Below are 6,000 nucleotides of genomic sequence, written 5' to 3'. Positions count from 1 at the left end.
TAGTCACCGAGTGAGAATTTGCTCAAACTCGGGTAGCCCTTGGGCTTAATAGTCGAGTGAGTGTTCACTCGAACTCAACTTGCAGACTGTCCTTAATGATTTCTGACATAGTAAATCCTGATGCCTAGGTCTTGATGTCAACACCATGACATAAGCGATTGAAGTTACGTATGGGTTGCTTTTTGTACGATTCCCAAACAATTAATTGTAGGTGGCTAACAGTCGGCCTTTTGGCTTCCTTAGCACGTTTAAACGATCTTTACAAACAGACAAATCCCATAACCTTTCAAACTTTATACCCTCAGTGCTTCCAAAGTCTCACTTAGCCTTTTTCAATTTCCTTGAACTCTCCTTTTTCTTTACTAACAACATTTTTTTTATCTTCTTGGATCTACCGCATAGTGATGTCTAAAACTTCAAAATCTGTTCTTCAAAAGGAAAAAGCCCCTTCATCTTCCCGATCGACCAAGAACAAACTGATAGTGCCACCTCGTATCGAGGAATGCATCCCCCTGCCATGTGAGATAACATCCGATTTCAAAATCGAAAAACCTATTTCGACAGTAGGCCGATGCAAGCCCATGTCCCAATATGTTTGTTTGGTGACCAAGGCCGAGCTCAAGCAAGTAAAGGAGGATTCCCATTGGGACAATAAGGAAGTAGTGATTCCCTCCTCTAAGGACGATATCACCACATATAAAGCGGAGTACTTGAGTGTATACACTTACCCGTTTACACTGGGCCCTGTAATTCTGACCCAGGGTCCTATAGACCCTGGTGGGGTCTTTTCTCGACTTTATATCTTCCTTTGATCTAAACTTCTTACGATGGTGTAGCCGCTGCTTGGTTTCCTGGTGGGGTCCCGGACCTCGAGGGCTGGGTCCGGAGCTGGCTTCCGCCTCCCCTTACTTGGAGCATTGCTGGCGAGACTTGGCCAAGGGTCGATAGGAGGCAAAAACCATGGTGAGTTCTTCATTTGTTTTCTAGTGTTTCTGTTATGGGGCACTGATCTTGGTGTTTTGCAGGTCTTGGGGAGGCTGTTAAATTGAGGCCGGCTCCGACTAGTGAAGTGGAGGCTTCGAAACCTCCAAAAGAAAGAAAAAGAAGAAAGGAGACATATGAAAATCCCCCGAAGCCAAAGAAGAGCGTGGCTCGAAGGCCTAAGGCCGACGCGGCGGCCTTATCTCTAGAAACAGCTCAACGCCTTCGGGAACAGGAGGAAGAAGAAGATGATGATTTCCTGTTGGTAAATCATTAAAGAAAAAATGTTGACACATCGAAGCCCGCCGAACCAGCGACGGCTAATGAGGCCCATTCTAGAGCTGAAGAAATCTCTCAAGGGAGTTCGAACAAGGTCCCCCAACCATCATCTAGAAAGAAGGCGCCTCGTTTAGGAGATCATTTGAGGGCGAGGCCGAACATCCTGACCCCGAGCCTTTTCAGATAAATGAAAATGCCCCGAGCGGATCGCTCGGGGTGATCAACGTGGATGATTCTCCCCCTGGCCCCGAGTTCTCCGAGGGGCTGATCTGGGAAGCTGCGAACATGAGATCCTCTGGAATGGGAGTAAACCATGAGGGGCACGACATCTTTCGAAAATGTCTTGTAGGGCTTGATGACGGTCCCGATCCTGATGCTTTTTTCATTTATAATGAAGTACGTACACTCTTTGAGTAAGCGAGTTTTCTGTCTATTGAGCCTTTGTTTTAGCTGTTCCAGATCTAACTTTCCTTCTTTTACATGAAGGCTATGGTGCTCTAAAAGAGTGAATTTTCCATGTCCCGAGACGATCTTGCTCAGTGTGAGGCCGAGCTTAAGAAAACTTTAGAGGAGATGGATGCCATAAAAGCCTTATATGCAAAGAAAGCGTTAGAGATTCATAATCTTCGAGGTGAGTTGATGCAGGTGTGCCAAGATCGAGCCGAGTATGTTGAGAAGGTAAGATAATTCCCGAGAGTTTGTTACGCACTTGTTTTATTTTAGTGGGTGACATCGTTAATTTTGCAGTTCAGTCAGAAAACCGATGTGGAGGCGCAGCTTAGGGAGGAGCTTATGATTAAAGAAGCCGATGCCCTAGGGCTAAGGCAAGGTATGGACGATCTCACTTCTGAGAAGGAAACTCTAAAAGAGCAGCTTGCTTCGCTCAAACACCAGCTTTGAGGCGCGAAGGAGGAGAGCCTAGCTCGCGGCCTTGAAATCGAGAAGCTCAAAACTAGATCTGCTGCTGAATTGTCCAAGGCCAAATCTGATGTTGCGGCCGTTATGGCCTCTTATCGAGCTGATGCAGAAGCTGCTAATGCCCGGGCAAGGGAGATTCTTCTACGGCGTAGGCTAAGTTAACAAGTACCTTGGACCATGGTAGGCGACAATCCTGGAGGATGACTCTCGAGGAGATACACGCTCACGGCTTCGATCTTTCAGTCGATATTGAAGCGAAGAAGGTATGAAAAAACATATACGACTGCATTTAGAGGGGGAAACATGTAAGCAAGTAGAAGCCTCATGTATACCTCCGCAGATAATGCACATAGACAGCATGACTTATACGCAGTTAAGGTCTGAATTTAAAATCATAAAGCAAGGTGTTTGAGCGATAACATCAGAACCAGATTTATCACATGACTCAGAAAAGAAGTCTGAATCAAGTTTTGCCTACTGATTTTAACAGTTGATAATTAAACAAAAGTAGTTCCAGTTTTATTAAAGTTGTTACCTAAGGCTTGTCTAGGCGCAAAGCGAGATGCGACAGTTGTCCCAAGTCATTAAGACAATTTGAAGATTATTTCTATTTACCTAAAACATGTTGTTCTAGTTGCAGAGGTGGTTACCAATTTTATTCAGAAGCATCACAATGTGAAAAATTATTACTTTACTACCTTTTCATGAATCGGTAATCAACTAAGGCGTTTTAAACGAAATGCAAATAGAATCGTAGGACATGATATCTAATATGCACATGCAAATGGCAGAGTCCCTAAGGCATGATTTCTAAGTGTACATAATAGTTGCAGGATTTTTCAAATAACAGCTTTTTATACCAATGTTGTTATTGCCCTAGGAGCAGGAGTGATAGACATAAAGCATGGACTAATGAACGAAGTGCTGAAGGAAGAAACAAAGGTCCTAAGAGCATGATTTCTAATGCATAATGAATCCTAAACATGGTTTCTATTGCACAATTAGGAATATAAACCTAATAACATGCTTTCTACCCTTTAACAACTATAGCATACATATTTTCCATCCCTTTTCACTAGCGACCCCAATACTCGTTTACAAATTATTACAGACCATGCGATAGAATTACATAAGTACTGAGAAATAAGAAGTTACAACTATAGGAAGCCTGATTCTGACTTCCTCTCTGAGTTATGTAATAAACCACCTCAAATGCTAATATTTTTCCATAGCTTTCCATCATACCTAGGTGTGTTAGAGTTCCCTAAGGACCTCAAGGGATCCCGGGCAGCGCTCGCATCCAGATTGCATAACCAAGAGTAGGTGCAGTGTGGAAGGGCCAGCCCTTATGTGTCAAGGTTCAGAGGGAGCTCAAGGGTCCCAAAGCAAGGCTCACACAAGAGGGGCAGAACCTAATGATCTAAGAGTGCATGTGAGAGTGCTAGAAATAGTTTTAAAAACGGCATGTTTGAAATAAGTTTGTAGATCAGCAGAAGATTTTTGAAAGGGAGCAAGTGATAGGAGCAGCAAAACCACAGAACAAGTTCAGGGGGGAGTACATGCTTCAGCAGTTACAAACAGGGGTGTAGGGGTTGGGGACATAGAGGACCCAAAACAGAAACACACAATAAGTCATGAATCAAGTACATTAGAAGACATGCTAGTTAAGGGACATAAACAGGAACAAGTAAACATACTAATTGCATTCGAACAAAAGAGGGCAGAATTTTAAGCATGCTGAGTAAAGCAGTAAACAAAAAGTGCAACAGCATGAGCCATTAAGTCAGTGCAGAAAGAGACAATGATTGACAACAAGGGAACACATAGGTTTGAGTTTCAGAATTAGAACTAGGGATATACCTGTTGAAGAAGCAAAGTGCAGGAAAAGAAAAGTAAAGCAATCAGAATTCCACAGTCTAGCCTTGGCTTTCAGCCGACTAGACAAGGCGGTAGCACAAGTAGTAGAGAAAGAAAGAGAGTTTGAATGTGTATGTGTGTGTTTTGAACTCAGTTGTTTGTGTGTTTAGAGAAGAGAGGGTAGGTTCTTTATAGCTTTGAAAACGAGTAGAAAATAAGGTAACAAGTAAAGCTTTAGCACAAATATAGAAATAATCACAATCAGAATCCCATTAACACAAGTACTTCCCTTTAATCAAGGAATTACTACTTAACGGATACTAACAGGGATAATTAAGGAAAGAAAATCAATTTGAGAAAGATTGATTTCTGAATATATAAGGGATAGTAAGAATATAGAGTACACAATTGAATCTAAGTACATAATATATTTAATTTGGGGAAAGGATTCAGCGGGGGTGAAACATCGCAGCAAATAAAGGAATGGGAATCAATCAACTTAATCAAGCGAGTAAAATTAGGGGTTTATAAGAAAACCTTTGCAATCAATTGTAACTTGAGGAAATCAAGATCAATCAAGAAGGAATCATGATTCTGCAATTCAACATATAAATAGAAAAGAATGAACAGGCGTATCAGACATGCAGGGTCAAACATTTTGACAAAAAGGAGCAAACTAGACGAACATAAACGTACAGAAGTGACACGAATAGGCTAAGGACTACTCAAAGCATGGTAATCAACAAGGTCAAGCAGTCATGGCTCACACATAGAACCAAAATGAAGAAACCAGTCTAACACATAACAACAGGTAAAAGAGATCAGACCAACACATGGAAATAAGTAAAGGAAGTCTTTAAAAACTCACAGTAACAAGTGAGAAAAGTTTTAGGATATTAGGGTTTTAACAAAAACGGTAAGAACTCAGACTCAGTCAAGACAAACAAAGGAAAGGGTTTAACCATGACGAACTCAATCGAAACAGGCATACGTACAAAAAGACAGTTTCAGAACCCCGGATAAAACCAAAGATACTTAGGGTTTTAACACGATGAACCAGGTAGAAGAAAAACATAAACAAATCATTTAAACATAGTAAAATAATAACACAACACCAAAAAATCGGACAAGAGATCTTTTAAAAGAGGTTAAGAAAACCCTAATCGTTGAAGACGGAGAGTCGCTTTGAAAAAATCTGAAAACCTTTAAGGAAAACACTTAAGAGGTTCATAACATACATAGATCTAAGACTAACCTGAAAGAAAATCGGGAATCCATTAAAGTTACGGTTTCGGAGAACCCAGAATAAATGAGAAAGACTTCGAAAAGTTACCGATCTAGCCGGAAAAGCCATGGATGGCCGGGGAAAGACCATAGATAGAAGTTGAGCAAAGACTGGACTAGATCTCTTTGAGATCTTTCCATGAAATCACGAAAACAGGCAACCAGGAGACATAGGATACCGGTACACGTCTCAAACAGCCATGGGAGTCCATGGATTGAGTGAGAATCGAAGGGGATTAGGGTTGGTTTGGGTGGCGGCGATTAGGGTTTGAGTGAGGTTGTAGAGGGAATTGGAGAGGAAGGGGATTCAAGGGCGGCGGGTTTGTGGAAATGAACTAGGTTAAGGGGGTCGTTTGGGTTTATTTTAGGCAGGTGGAATGGTGGCTGTTGATCTGAATGATCAACGGTCCGGATTAAATGGGGTAGGTGGGGATCCGGGTCTGGGTAGGGTTTAAAACGGTTAGGGTCGGGTTTAATAAGAAATTGGGCCGGGGAACTGGGGTTTGATTTGGGCTAGATTTGAAATACAAAGGGGGCTATTATTTAAATAGCCAGTTTTCCTTTTTAAATTATAAGAAATAGTAAATGGCTTCTGAAAAATAAATTGAAAGTGCTAAAGTGATTTATAACATATAATTAACAATTTAAAAATACAGGATCTAATTTTATACGTCTAAAACA

Source organism: Nicotiana attenuata, chromosome 12, assembly GCF_001879085.1.
Source record: "Nicotiana attenuata strain UT chromosome 12, NIATTr2, whole genome shotgun sequence".
Classification (NCBI taxonomy): Eukaryota; Viridiplantae; Streptophyta; class Magnoliopsida; order Solanales; family Solanaceae; genus Nicotiana; species Nicotiana attenuata.
This window is presented reverse-complemented; position numbering follows the sequence as displayed.